Below are 14,622 nucleotides of genomic sequence, written 5' to 3'. Positions count from 1 at the left end.
AGATATAGAAAGTGGCAGTGAAGGATATATGTGTTCCACCTTCTTTTAAAAAACGGAGGGCAATTTCCAAATACATATTCTTACCAAAAGTATGCTGCAGAACTTATACAAATGGCAGAACATATTTGAAAGTCTATTGTTAAACCTGTCGGCTTTGGGATGGTCTTTCCCTAAATGTTTTGTCAGGCTATTTTTGGTGATCTTGTTTTGCTGGCCTTAGGACTCTGGGCACTTACCACTTCTAACCAGTGCTAAAGTGCTTGTACTTACTCATTAAAACATGGTAACATTGGCTTATACCCAACTGGCATATTCAATTTACTTATAAGTCCCTAGTATAGCAGCACTATCCGTGCCCAGGGCCTATAAATTAAATGCTACTGGTGGGCCTGCCGCACTGATTGTGCCACCCACTTAAGAAGCACCAGTCGCTAATTTGTAAAATAAAAAGAGCCGGGGCTCTCCTCAGGAGGCAGCGCTAACAGGAGAAATGTGCTGGTGCAAACTGTCTCCTGACTAGAGCCCGGGCACTTATTAACCTGGACGGGTCTTGGCCTAAAGGGTAGAGCTGCAGATTTCAGAGCTGGGGAACCCAGTTCGAGTCTGTGCGTGGCTCAACATACTGTGAATCTGGGGAAAATCAGAGTGTCCTTAACTAGTGCTATAAGCACCAGTGTAGAGAATTAGGTGCTGGTGCTGAACACGGGAAAGCACTGGCTCAAATTAAGCACTGAGTAGCACTTGAAAACATGTATTAAGGTCGGCACTGCAGATTGTGTGAGCAGTTTTAAGCAGCCATTTCCACCTGGCAAAATCACCCTTTTGCCAGGTACAAACTAACCTTTTAAATTAATGCAATTTTCCCCTAGTTTAGGCCTTGACAGCCCAGAGTGCCGGGTGCCACATTTTTAAAAAGTAGGACATATGCTTTTTATTTTCACTTCTAGTGGTAGTGAAAAACTCTTAAATGTGTTTTCACTACTGCAAGGCATGCCTCTGCCATAGGATAATATTGGAATGACCTTATTACCCTTTATGGTATACAACCTTTACCACGCAACTTTTACCACGACCTACCTTTACCACGCAACTTTTACAACGCAGGACCCTTTACCACGCATACCATTACAACGCTGGTATTTACAACGCAGGCACCTTTACAACGCATACCATTACAACGTAAGTATTGGTAAGTATATAATTTTATTTAAAATATTTTAGGTTTGGGTTTTGGGTAAATGGGTATTTTTAGGGTTCAGGGTCAGTTTTCAGTTTTTGGGTAAATGGGTATTTTTAGGGTTTAGGGTCAGTTTTCAGTTTTTGGGTAAAGGGGTATTTTTAGGGTTCAGGGTCAGTTTTCAGTTTTTGGGTGCAGGGGTATTTTTAGGGTTCAGGGTCAGTTTTCAGTTTTTGGGGTACAGGGGTATTTTTAGGGTTCAGGGTCAGTTTTCAGTTTTTGGGGTGCAGGGGTATTTTTAGGGTTCAGGGTCAGTTTTCAGTTTTTGGGGTACAGGGGTATTTTTAGGGTTCAGGGTCAGTTTTCAGTTTTTGGGGTACAGGGGTATTTTTAGGTTCAGGGTCAGTTTTCAGTTTTTGGGGTGCAGGGGTATTTTTAGGGTTCAGGGGCAGTTTTCAGTTTTTGGGGTACAGGGGTATTTTTAGGGTTCAGGGCTGGGTTTGGGTTTTGGGGTTCAGGGGTATTTTTAGGTTTTAGGGCTGGGTTTGGGTTTTGGGGTACAGGGGTATTTTTAACATATATATTTAAAAATAAATAAATAAATATTAATATAAATAATTAAAATATTAAATATTAAAATAATAATTTATTAATTAAAAAAAATATTATTAATAATTAAATTATTTTACCATATTATTTACTTACCTATAATTACGTTGTAATGGTATGCGTTGTAATAGTACCTGCGTTGTAAATACCAGCGTTGTAATGGTCTGCGTGGTAAAGGATCCTGCGTTGTAAAAAATGCGTGGTAATGGTCTGCGTGGTAAAAGACCGCGTGGTAACGTCATATATCCCCCTTTATACACTGTAATTTCCAAATGGGAACAGGTAACCAGTTCATGTTTGGTGTCTTTGGAATTGTAATGAAAAATCCTAACTTATGGTGAAGTTGGATTTTAAATTAAAATTTTGAAAATGGTACTCTAAAATGTTGGCATTTTCCTATATTTGCCATTTAGTGCCTGCAGCTTGTCTCTTGGGCACATGACTGGGTGTAGTTGACAGTTGGGCATTGTGTATTCCTCCTAGACAGCCACACCCAATAGAGAGCTTAGGTGTGCCTGGATGGGCTATTACTGGAAGGGTAGGAAGGAGGAGCTGGATTCAGCCCTGCTTAAACTTGAACAGGCTGTGTCAAGTCTCCAAACAAAGGGCTGCATACCCAGGGCAGGGAAGGCAGGGCACCTGTGAACTTCAAAGGAACTTCAAAGGAAGCTTCTACCCCCACTTAAAACCTATAATATTGATCTTCAGACACCACCCCATCAGTGCACTTATGGCCTGTCGATACTCCTGAACTGTTGAAAGGACTGCCACTCTGCTGGACTGCTGTGCTGAAAAGTAACTGCCCTGCAGTGCTGAACTCCTGCCTGCTGCTCTCTTGCCTAGGCAAGAAGGAATGGACTTGCATCTCTTCAATCCACAACAGCAGAGTAAATCCAAGGACTTATTGGATGGCCTCCTGATCTGAAGCCTTAGCGACACAACAAGCTTTCAACAACCTTACACCTATATCTGGGCTCTGCCGTCTGTGAGTCTGCCATGACAATTTGTGCCACCCCAGTCCTGTATCCTTGGAAGTGGGTCTAAGTTGCTTGCCAGCTTCTGTGGCTCAAGAGGAGCCAACACATGTCCTCTGCTGCTTGGCGCAAGCCCGAGAAGAACCGATGCATTGTCACTGCTCTATGGATCGGAACCACCATAAAGACCTGCATTGCATCACAGCATTTTGGGGCATCGGAACAACCACTGTGCAACACAGTCTTGATGCAAGACCTCGCATCTCTCATCTGCAGCAACTTCGATGACAAAGCCGGACCCTGCATTGCAGAGCCACATCTCCTCGGAACCGACGCATTGTCCCATTTACATGACACATCCTTTATGCTGGACTACGCATTGCAAGCCCTCGTTGATGGGATCTGACACAGGACATTGTGCTGCAGCCTTGCAGCTTACCCTGCTCGATGCATCTTCGACGTGGATCCTCGCAATGCTCCACAAGTCAGGATTCAAGGAACTCCATTAAGTGGGCCTAACTGGGTCCCTGTAGCCGGCCCGCCCTCCATCGCGGTTGGCCTGAACTTGTGACTATGTCCCGGTACAGCATGACCAGATGCCCACATTTGGTGCTTTGTGCTTTTTGGCACTATTTTTTCTAAAATCTTTCAAGTTGAATATTTTTGGTTCTACTGCTTCGATTAATGCATGATTTGATCTTGTTTTATTTATTAAAAATTAATTTTTCTTACCTGGTGTGTGATCCTTTTGTGGTGTGTTTTCATTGTGTTACTGTTAGAAGTGTTGCACAAATACTTTACACATTGCCTCTACATTAAGCCTGGCTGCTCTGTGCTGCTACCAGGGTGTTGAGCACAGGCTAATTTGGGGTTTGCTTGAGGCTCACTCAAGGAGGATTGTGACTGCTGCTTGACCAGGGCTCACACCCTAGTCAACCAGGAACCCCATTTATTTTACATATTAAAATATTAAGCACCTTATTTAAAGTTAGGTGGACAGTTTCTATGATATAAATATGGCGTATATCCTATCTGTCATATTACATGTGCATTATAGCCTATGTCACTTGTAATATGGCGGACAGGATATCCACCTTTTGTGGTGTGTTTTCATTGTGTTACTGGTAGAAGTGTACTACATTTTTAGCAACAAGGGACCCCAATTCAGTCAGCCAGGGACCTCGGGGAACAATTTTATGAAACAACAACGGTCCCATGCATGGATTGATAAAAACAACCAATAAATATAGACGAAATCAATTCTATATTTTAGAAGGACATGCCCAGCCGGACAGAGGTCATTCGGGTTTACTGAATAAACAAAATTCTCAAGATAAAACAAGAAAACCTTCCACAAAGCCCCTATGTGGTGCACAAGCCTGTGCCCAACACTTACGGGGTGATTACAGTTGGAGAGAACAGGAAAGGTTCAAAGGCAAAACAAGCGTTTTCTGTTTACGTATGCATTGTACAGAAAATATCAAGCTGCACCGTTACAGAAAATCAAACAATCAGATATTTGTATAGGGTGCATGAGCAAGTCGACGGCGTTTCGGTTCCACTAAGGAATCATAGGAACCATCATCAGGACAAACAATTAATTTTGCCTTTTTCACTAGACCTCAATTTTGCCTATAAGGAAAATAAAAGGAAAGTATACTTTATAAACAGAATACATATAAGGAAAAATTAAAAGTGACTCTTTGTGCAACGTGCACATGCTCATTTGTGAGATCCTACTTTTACCAAGAGTGTAGAAGCGGTGACCTTTGTTTTTGTTTTAAGGGCATGCGTCAAGGATTGCTATATAGTGTCTATGGGGCCATGGTGGTTGCGCAGGCAATTGAACGAAGTGCCAGTGAACTATTTCTGTAGTAGTTGTGTACTTAGCACTCGCCGGATTACGTGAGACCGGTCTCTAAGGGCAGTGGAGGAGCCGCTCTGCTTACCGAGGCAGTGCGTGTTAGGTCAAGGCACAAGTCGATGCTCAGTATAGCCCGGACCGACAGCCCTGTATAAAGAAACAATCCGCATATTTAAAACGAAAGTGCTAAAACCAGTCCGAGTAACAATTAACCGGGGCACGCCATGCATGTAATCTTACCAACTTAAGGCGGCGGTTTACCTAGTTACACAATCGTAACCGGACGACGCCAGGGCAAGCCTAAATGAAACGAACAAACGTTTCAGAGAAGGAAAGCAGGCCATAATACGGGATTAAATCTTAGCCTCGCTTGTTTACTTACCGATATATTCGGTCATGGAGATGTTCCCTGGCGTGCTCGTGTGCTCGGATCAGGAAGTGAAGAAGGGGTGGGTGCATTGTGATTGGGCAGTGCGCGTGAGATTGTGGGCATAAAAACAAACGAAGGACTTATGGTACGGAGGCCATCTTGGAGTGATGCCTAAAGTGATTAACATGCAGAGTGACTTTTGACATTACAATCTTTCTTAAAGAGACGTTGATTATTTAACCAAATCCTCAGTTGAATAATCGTTTTGTACAGAGTCTGAAAGGTACGAAAATCAGATTAAATTAACGATGTCCACTCCTCTTGCAGGTTCAAGCCGGAATTCAAGCTATCCGTCTTCAGTATCCACTTTAATTCCTCTCTGTTGAGCATGCGATTTAGGTCGCCCCCTCTTGGTGGTATAATGATCTGTGTGATGACAGTCCAGCGAATCTCATTTTCAGTATGTCCTTTATTCAAAAAGTGTTCAACCAAGGGAGCGTTTGGGGTTTTGCACCTAATGCGGCTGCGGTGCTGGGATATCCGCAGTTTAATTTTTTGCTTTGTCTGTCCAACATATATGCAATTACAGGGACAAAAGATCGCATAAATAAGATTACAACTGTTACAGTTAGTAAAAGTACGTAAATCATTTTTCACACTTTTGTACACAAATTCTTTTCCCTCTATTGCAAAGTCACAGACTACACATGAGCCACATTTGGAATGGCCTCGCAGAGGTGGTAATGACCAATGGTCATGTAGTGTAACACTTCTCCCGGGTGCAGGCGGTAGAGCTGCCCTTACCAATTGGTCTTTAAGACTTTTGCTCTTCTTAAAAGCAAAGAGTGGAGTCTCCCAGTTTAGGGGGCCTGAATTCAGAATATGCCAGTTCTTTCTTATACATTGTGTTACACGGTGAGATATGGCAGAGAAAGTAGTTACACATACTGTTTTTCCATCAGTTTCTTTTCGTTTGGGCTCTAGCAAAGTGTCGCAGGGACAGTACCAGGCTCTCTTCATAGAGTTCTTGACTAGGCGTTTAGGGTAACCTCTAAACCTAAGCTTCTCTGATAAGGTATTTGCCTCTATGAAATAGTCCTCTTTTTTATAGCAATTCCTTCTGAGCCTAAGGAACTGTGAGTAGGGAAGGCTATCCCTTAGTGCTCTCGGGTGACAGCTCTTGTAACTAAGCAGGGTATTCCTTTCTGTGGGCTTACGAAATAGGGATGTGTATCGAATCCCTTCTTGATGTTGAATGTTCAGATCTAGGAAAGGGATACTATCTTTGTTGTAGGTCAAAGTGAATGTAAGGCCATTGCAATTGTTATTCAGCCAATGTGTCAATCCTGTAAAGTCCTCAATGGAGCCGCCCCAAATTAAAAAGATGTCGTCTATATAACGCTTCCAGATGTATATACCCTGGTGCAATGGGTTACTGCTAGACAGAATGATGTGGGTTTCCAGCCAATCCATGTATAAAATCGCCAGGGTAGGTGCAAAAATGGCTCCCATGGAGCAGCCACGTACCTGCTGGTAAAACTCTGAATCATACAGAAAGAAATTCTGGGTAAGACAAATCTCTAGAAGTTGTATGATGAATAGGGTGGGTACCCTATGGGGATGTATCCTAGTGTCTAGAATGTTTTTCATTACAAGTAGTGAGTTTTTCTGGGGAATATTCATATATAAAGACTCTACGTCTAATGTACATAGAGTCTCATGCATAGGATCAAAGGGGTGGTTCTCGATCAAATTGATCATATGCATGCTATCTCTAATATAGCAAGCAGTCGTAGGCACAAAATCCCTCAAGAAGAAATTAACATAGTGGCCCAGAGGTTCCAGAACTGAACCACACCCAGACAGTATTGGTCTCCCTGGGGGGTTATCAATCCTTTTATGGATTTTGGGGAGTGTGTAAAGAACAGGGGTTCTCGGATTAGAAATGTTGAGGAAATTATATTCATGTTTGCTTATAATACCATTCTCCAAGCCTTCCATGGTGATGGTTTTGATAAGCTTTTGAATGTCTTTAGTGGGATTGTAAGGCAGTCTAGTGTAATGGTCAGTGTTAGATATCTGCCTGAAAAGCTCATTTTTATAGTTACCAATATCCTGGAGAACTATCCCACCCCCTTTATCTGCTGACTTGATAATCAAGTTGTTATTATTCCTGAGGGAATTAATCGCTGACTTTTCTTCCAGGGAAATATTGTAAGGTATAAAGAGATGGGACTTCTCTATATTGGAAATTTCCTTTAGAATTACCTTTTCAAAAGTTATGATTTCTTTCGAGATCATGTTGGAAGTAGGGGAAAAGGTAGACGGTGGTCGGAATGGGGTCGTAACACTCTTGGTTTCAGATGGATTAAGCTCAAAATATGAGCGTAGTCTTAATTTTCTGAAAAAGCCAAATAATTCAGATTGAAGATTCAGAAAGTTGGGGTAGGTAGTTGGGACAAAGGATAATCCTTTGCTGAGGATGGATAGTTCATGGGTGGATAGAGTATGGTTAGAGATATTGAAAATGGGGATAGTGTTCAGATTGGTATTATCTGTTACCACTGATAAAACTTCTGTCTGGTCTGGCGCTCCCCTGGGGGGTTGTGCCATCGTTTTTGTTGTTTGACTCTTCCTCTCTTTTGGGGTTCTGGATTGCCCCTGGATAAAAAAGGAGTCTGATTACGTGCTGGTCCACTGCCTCCCTCACCTGGATCCGAGCTATCAGATGAGTCAGCTGAGGAGTCAGTGAAACCGACTACAGTGTTTCTATTATTGAAACGTCCCCAGGGTCTAGGAGTTTGTTGGTGATGCTGAAAATTACGATTTGTATAAAAATCTTTATGCAAATTTGGGTATGCGCGTTCAAGAGTAAAGAGTTTAATGTCTTTTTTAACTTTATTTGTTTTCTTGTTTTGCTCTATACGATGGAATTCAGAGACTGTTTTCTCAATTTTCTCAAGCAAGGCCTTTGCATCAGTAATTTCTTTATCATCAGCTATTTGCTTCTCCAAATCTTTGATGATCTCCTCAAGTTTCTTGAGTTCCTCGCCTGCAGTTTCTATGCCCAGGACCAGCCAATGCTTTGAACAGGTAGTTCCTATACTGCTAAAGCCTGATATATACTTTGGATTGTTGGTGAAAACTCCTGGGATATTTCTGACCTGAAGGCCAAGTGGGATAGTATTGGATTTGAGATATTGGGTAAGCATTAAAGTCATCAACTCTAATCTAACATATTTCTTCCTTTGTTTTTCTAATTCGGCAGAAAGATTGGTACTACTTGTAGTATTGTTTTCTTCTTGATCGGAAAATAAAGAGGGTCCTGCACAGATTTTATTAATGTATTCAAGTGAATATAGAGGAGCTGTGTCAGACATCACAGTAATAGAAAGGAAAGTTTAGTGATGAGCAGTAAAGGCCGCTCGTGCACAGGTAGGGAAGCTAATGACCACTTAGGAGAAGTGGGAGGAAAGGACAAAGCCCTTGTCAACCAGGAACCCCATTTATTTTACATATTAAAATATTAAGCACCTTATTTAAAGTTAGGTGGACAGTTTCTATGTTATAAATATGGCTTATATCCTATCTGTCATATTACATGTGCATTATAGCCTATGTCACTTCTAATATGGCGGACAGGATATCCACCGCAATTTGATGGAGATTTCTGTCAGCCAAACTCTAAGTAAGGTCATGAATATGAAGCTTTTGACAAGAATGTGCTACTATTCTATGACCACACGAATCCAAAGTCTAAAAGTGTTCAACAAAAGAAAAATCAGTCTGTAAATCATAGAGTTGAACGGATACCATAGCACCTGTGATCATAAAAGCAATCTAATAAGAGTCAGAACACAAATTAACATGTTTTCATGCATAGAGCTTTAATCGGAATTATATAGTGAGACCAAAGCAAAAATACAACCCAAGAGCAAGATCTGAAGTCATGGGAATGTGTAGAAACGACCTTCAAACTGATACAAAAATGCAAGCTTTTAGTGCTGAGCAAGCAATTCAAAAACGTCTCGCCTATGAGGTCAGGACTTAAAGTGAGGATTTACTCATTAGAGGTGGACACAAACTTGGCATTAACACTGAGTAGAAATATGGCTGCAGCTAGACGAAAGCAATATTTCAAGTTTGACAATCCCTCCCTCTTGTACTATTTATTGTGCAACCCTTAAATCAGCTCCATAGTCATTAATCATTTTACTTCGTAACATACATCACCATCAAAATATTCAAGTGAGCCTTAATCAGACTTTAATTCTATATCATCATCATCTTAGGGTATTTTAAGTGGGGAAAAAGTACTTTATTTGTATAGTCAGAAATTAGAATAGAACATACACAATGTCTGGTAATTATATGAAGCAGTAAGAGTACAATGAAGACCACCAAAATAATTTCTCTTATTTTCGTCGCCAGTGCCCCAAATAAACCCTTCAAACAAGACCAAGTACCCCATTCATCAAAGCTAAAGCTTTCGTTATGTTTGTGAAACTTTTTAACGCTATTTCTGATATGTGAAATTTGGCCACATGTGAGTAAGGAAACATTCTAGTATAAACGAGCAACTGTCTGATCCTTTAATAGCACACACTTCATCCTTGGCAGAAGGACAAAATCAAGAGCTCTTCTGTTTGGCAAAGTACAACCTAAATGGTCATAAATTAACCTGAATGTTATGTCAGTTGCATTTGCAACTTTTCTTATACCTTGGATGAAATTCACATTGCACGGACTGACAGTCCTACCCCATACATAGAGACCAAAGCAGTGAAGAAGGTGACAGTTTCATATATTTTGCTGTGCAGTCTTTTCTGGTGTGAGGACGTGAAAAGTGTGTGTCGGATTGAAGGGATGCTGTAAGCAGGATAGCAAGAACAACGCCAGTCTTTGCGTATCTAGGTATATGCTTGGGTGCCAGTGCCACCCACAGAATAAGTTCCAGGGTGCTTTTGAGAGCAGCAGCAAGCGCAAAAGACTTATGATGGAAGATCAAAGTAATATTGCTGAGTTTGGAAATCAGGGAGGCCAAGAGAAATAGGTCACATTTGGTGACGTCCAAGTAGATGTAGCAATTTCAAGTTTAGCAAGCCATCCCATGGGGTGGGCCCTAGAGGGGATGGTGTATTGGTTAGGAAAATGGAGACCTACGGGGAACATCCTTTACAATGCAACTTTTACCACGCAGTGCCTTTACGACCCAACTATTACAACGCAAACCATTACAACGCATTGCGCTGGGGGGGCGCTCTAGGATAGGGAATAGATTTAATTTACTATCCAACACCCCTCCCTATTGTCCACAGGGACTGGAGTTGGAATAGTAAATTAAACTATTCACTATCCAGCACCCCAAAGCGCTATGCGTTGTAAAGGTCTGCGTTGTAATACTTGCGTTGTAAAAGCATGCATGGTAAAAGCATGCATTGTAATGTCATACATCCGAGACCTACAGATGAAATAATGCTATATGGACATAATAATTGTCACATCCATCAAGATAGTGCCCGTGTAAGTACACATCAAAGGATTGTTTTTCTTCATCAAAAGGAACAGGGACCATCAGTGGGCAAGGGAAGAGATCAAGCAAAAGGAAAGATTGAGGTTCTGTCGGTGTTGCTTTAGGGACTGCAGAAACGTGTACAAGCATAGTCGATCTCAAAGGTGGGTTTCAGGAAAGGTGTGGTTGAGCTCTGGTTACCCATCACCTGGGCATTCTAAGCAGAGCCACAGAGCGAGCCTGATAACAAAACCTTCAGCAGAGAAAACAGGTCAGACCCATCATGAGAGCAAGTTTCTAGGAGACTTTCAGCTGCCTTGGCTGGAGGTTGTACTTCTCAGCACAAGGAAGAACTACAGCCTGGTGAGAACAATGTTGGTCGATGTTGGAGGCAGGAAGTCCTACTTGGACTAAAGAAACATAGTTGTTCATTGGAACATGAGCTAGATGCTTAGGAACATCTTGGCTCAGGGGTATGAAGGCAGCAGCAGGGTTGGAGCTTCAGGGTTCAGAGGTCCTTTTACCCTGTATGACGTGCAGCAAGATTGATGCTTCGTGACACTCCTGTTCAGTACTCGTGGTGAGCAGACTTTTGAAAAGACCACACTAACTAGGCTGGAGTAGACTTCTGATAATGGACTCATATATAAACCTAATCTCCTGGATATGGATTGTGGCAAGCTACCGTAGAAGAGTCAGGTAAGGCAACTCAGACCTGAGAACAGAAGCTGTAAAGACAGAAATCAAATTGTTTGCAGCATTGGAGTGTAACATCGTTTAGGTGTAAACAAAGCTATCTGAAGACACCGGTGAATGACAGAAGTGACATAGTTCTCCCCGTCACGATTTAATAAACACTGAGATTAGTTGGTTAACTAGGAATGGCAATGACTGACCAGAGTACCATGAGAAGGGTATCGGTCAACTTGAGACCCAGCTTGGTTCAAATCTTTGCTATTTTATTTTTTAACATTGAATTTAAGCTTTCCACAGCTCTAGAGGTGATATGCACTATGAAAGTGTTGTTTAATTCTCAAAGCTTTTCATAGTTTCTGAACTACCCTGGTCACTCCCCATCCGGAGAGACACCACAAATCTTGGAATGAAATCTTGCATTTACATTTTTGTAATTATAATTGTGTCCGCATGGGTACAGGAGTATACTTTGATCCAGACAGAAGGCATACCGATGAAGACAATGACATACATGTAATTGCAGCATTTGGGCTTTTAGATGAAGTTCATCTGAATGTGTACTAATGGGGCCCCATTGATGTGGATGGGCAGCAGGGGTATTTCTTTTCCCAATGTTGTGGAATGGCAAGTGGCACAGGAGTGGTAATACTGTTCGGTAACAGCAGTGAAAAATGAAGCATACCAATGGATATTTGTGGCACAATTCATGCCATCGCTTATCTTTTAAAATAAGACCTCTGCTGTGCAGGTAGGGTAAGAGTCTCTGTGCTGCTTACACATGAACATGTGAGCACACATGTATCTGCTCAGAGGTATCCAGTCATAGAAGGGACTTTTCAAACATTGGTACTGACCTGGGGTAGGCCTTATAATGTGAGTGGACATTCATACGTCTGTAATGCTTACTAGAAGTCTGTGCTTCTTAAACCTTTTAATACACTTTATAGGCAAAATCTTCCACAAAGTACAGTTTTGCACAATTTAGGCCTGCAGGGTCCAGTGAGGTATCAACCTAGGGGTAAATATACACCCTGAGTGTAGATTTCAAGTTCCTTACGTTATACCTACACTGCTAATGGCATTTTACGAATTGTCATATTTCACTGGTTCTGCTCAAAAATCTGATTTCAGGCCTTTGTCCCCACAATTGGGCCAAGTTAACTACTCTGCTCTCCAGCAGGAGGATCAAAAGCCTACCCACACATAGAGCTGTAGAAAAGAAAGGGGTGAGAAGGTAATCTACATCTGTTACTTAGCTTATCATACTGCACCAGAGTTGGGTTAGCCCAGGCCCCCATAAAGAAAGGTATAGAGTCAGACCTCTGGAGCCCAACACAGGAGGTGCTCACCTTTGAAGTTTTGGTGGGGAGGTATTAGGCAGCTAGAGGCAGAGCTGTGGATCTCGGGGAGGCTCTTTGTACAGTCAACTTGAAGTCACCTTATTGGAATATCCCAAAGTGTTGTGTAGGAGGGTTGGAACAGGGGCGGAGTGATGATGTGGCACACTAGGTATGGCCATGAGTGTCCACCCCCACTTAAAAACTCCTGTACAAGGGAGAAGGCACTGGGCCTGGGAGCAATAATGGCAGAAGAATGCCTATCGGAAGGAGAAGCCACCTGATGGAGATGCAAGGATGACTTTTAGGAACTTGGCTCCAGCTGGCCCTCAGGACTAGAATGGGTTTCTCAAGGGCCAGTGGTACTTTCCCGTTTATTTCCTCTGAGGACCAGTTGGGCAAATGGATCTTCTGGAACGTTTGAAGACTGACCATTGACTCTGCTGACAAACAGGTACTCTGCAAGAAGCCAGTGTGCTGCGGCACCAGGAGAGTGTGGCAGGCAGGGTATTTTGCTTGTTGACTTCAGAGCGGCTTCACAAGATGCCCTGACAAGCCGCAGTAGAACGCCAGGCAGCGGACAGGTCTGGTACAGGGAGCCAACAACTCAAACTTCCCATGGCAACTGCCCTTTTAGAGGCCTGAAGAAAATGATCCTGGTGGCTAGGGCTGGGCACAAGGAGAAAAATTAGCTCAGAAATAGCAGGAATGGACCTAAGGGGTCTAAGATATGGCCTGGTCCATTGTTGAACCAGGCAGAGAAAGAAGTGTGTGGTGCTTTTATGCTACATCCAAGGATTTTCCTGGGAGGGCCAGGCCCCCTGGGGTCGACACAATCCCATGTATTTTATTTTTTATTTAATGGGGAGAGGGCTTGCATGGGACCTCCTCCCCAGATTCTCTTTTGATTCTGAACATCCATTCATAGGAGTCTGATGCAATCCAGGAATCCTGGGGGAGCAAGAGAAGAGCTCTGTAGTAAATTGGGTTTTTGAATGAGGGGGTGAAAACTCTTCTCAAGAAACAACCACAAACCATAAAAGTCACTAAATTAACCTGTACTTTACCCTCTGGTAGTTTGGCACAAGAGAAGCCAGGCTTAACTTAGCGATACTGTGTTAAGTATTTATGCAGCACACAAACAGTAATAAACTGAAAATACAACACTATAGATATCCCACGACAATTTAGAAACTCAGAGTAAAATGTAATAAATTAAAGGAGCCCAAAACAACAAGAATGCAATCAGTAGAATTGGAGATATGCAATTTTAAAGGCTTAAGTAAAAATAATGAAAAAGAGCAGAAAATGCTAAGTGCGGGTATCTGGCACAGTAGACTGGGACAAAGGTAAACGTAGGGGTAAGTGATAAATTCTGCTTCTTTGGCAGAGTTTGCACAGTGTTGGCCACTCCACGTTATGCATGTAATGTGGAGTTCTGGCTGAACTCCGCCACATGGTGGAGTTTTTTCTCACAAGCGGCTCATCAACAGTAAGTTGGCAAGCGAGAATTGATGTCCCCTAGTCCCATTTTTCAGAGCTAGTAGGCCACCCAGCGAGATTTCTTCAACGCGGGTGGTCCCGACCATTCACTATGAGAAAACTGCTGCTCGAGTAGAAAATCTACTTGAGTGGCAGTAAAAAAGCAGCACCCTCTGGTGCGTCGTGTAGTGCAGCTTTTCCTGATTTTGCAGCGTAGAACAAACTCCCAGTGCTAAAATCAGAGCAAACAGTGCGACGTGCCAATTTTGGACCACTCGCTAAACTATGCGGAATCTTGAGAAGTTTTCATGTAACTCTGTGGAATTCCACAGAGTGAAACTCTGCGGGTTCCGCTCACCTTTAGCTACAAATTCAGGCCAACTGCAATGGAGTGCTGGCCCAATACAGAAACCAGGTCAATCGTGCTGAAAAATGTGCCTTCTCAAAGTCTGGAACGCAGAGTTCAAAATGCGAGGAGTTCAATTGGTGCCAGCCAAGGGCCCAGGACCTGGGAAGGCATCTGTTGGGTATCAGAACTCGCTCCAGCAGAGGCCATTAGGACTCAGACAGGTTGAGCTGCAGGTCCAGTTGAAAGTCCAAG

This window comes from Lissotriton helveticus, chromosome 4_1 (genome assembly GCF_964261635.1).
Source record: "Lissotriton helveticus chromosome 4_1, aLisHel1.1, whole genome shotgun sequence".
Classification (NCBI taxonomy): domain Eukaryota; kingdom Metazoa; phylum Chordata; class Amphibia; order Caudata; family Salamandridae; genus Lissotriton; species Lissotriton helveticus.
The sequence above is the reverse complement of the archived record's forward strand: the minus strand, read 5'-3'. Positions refer to the sequence as shown.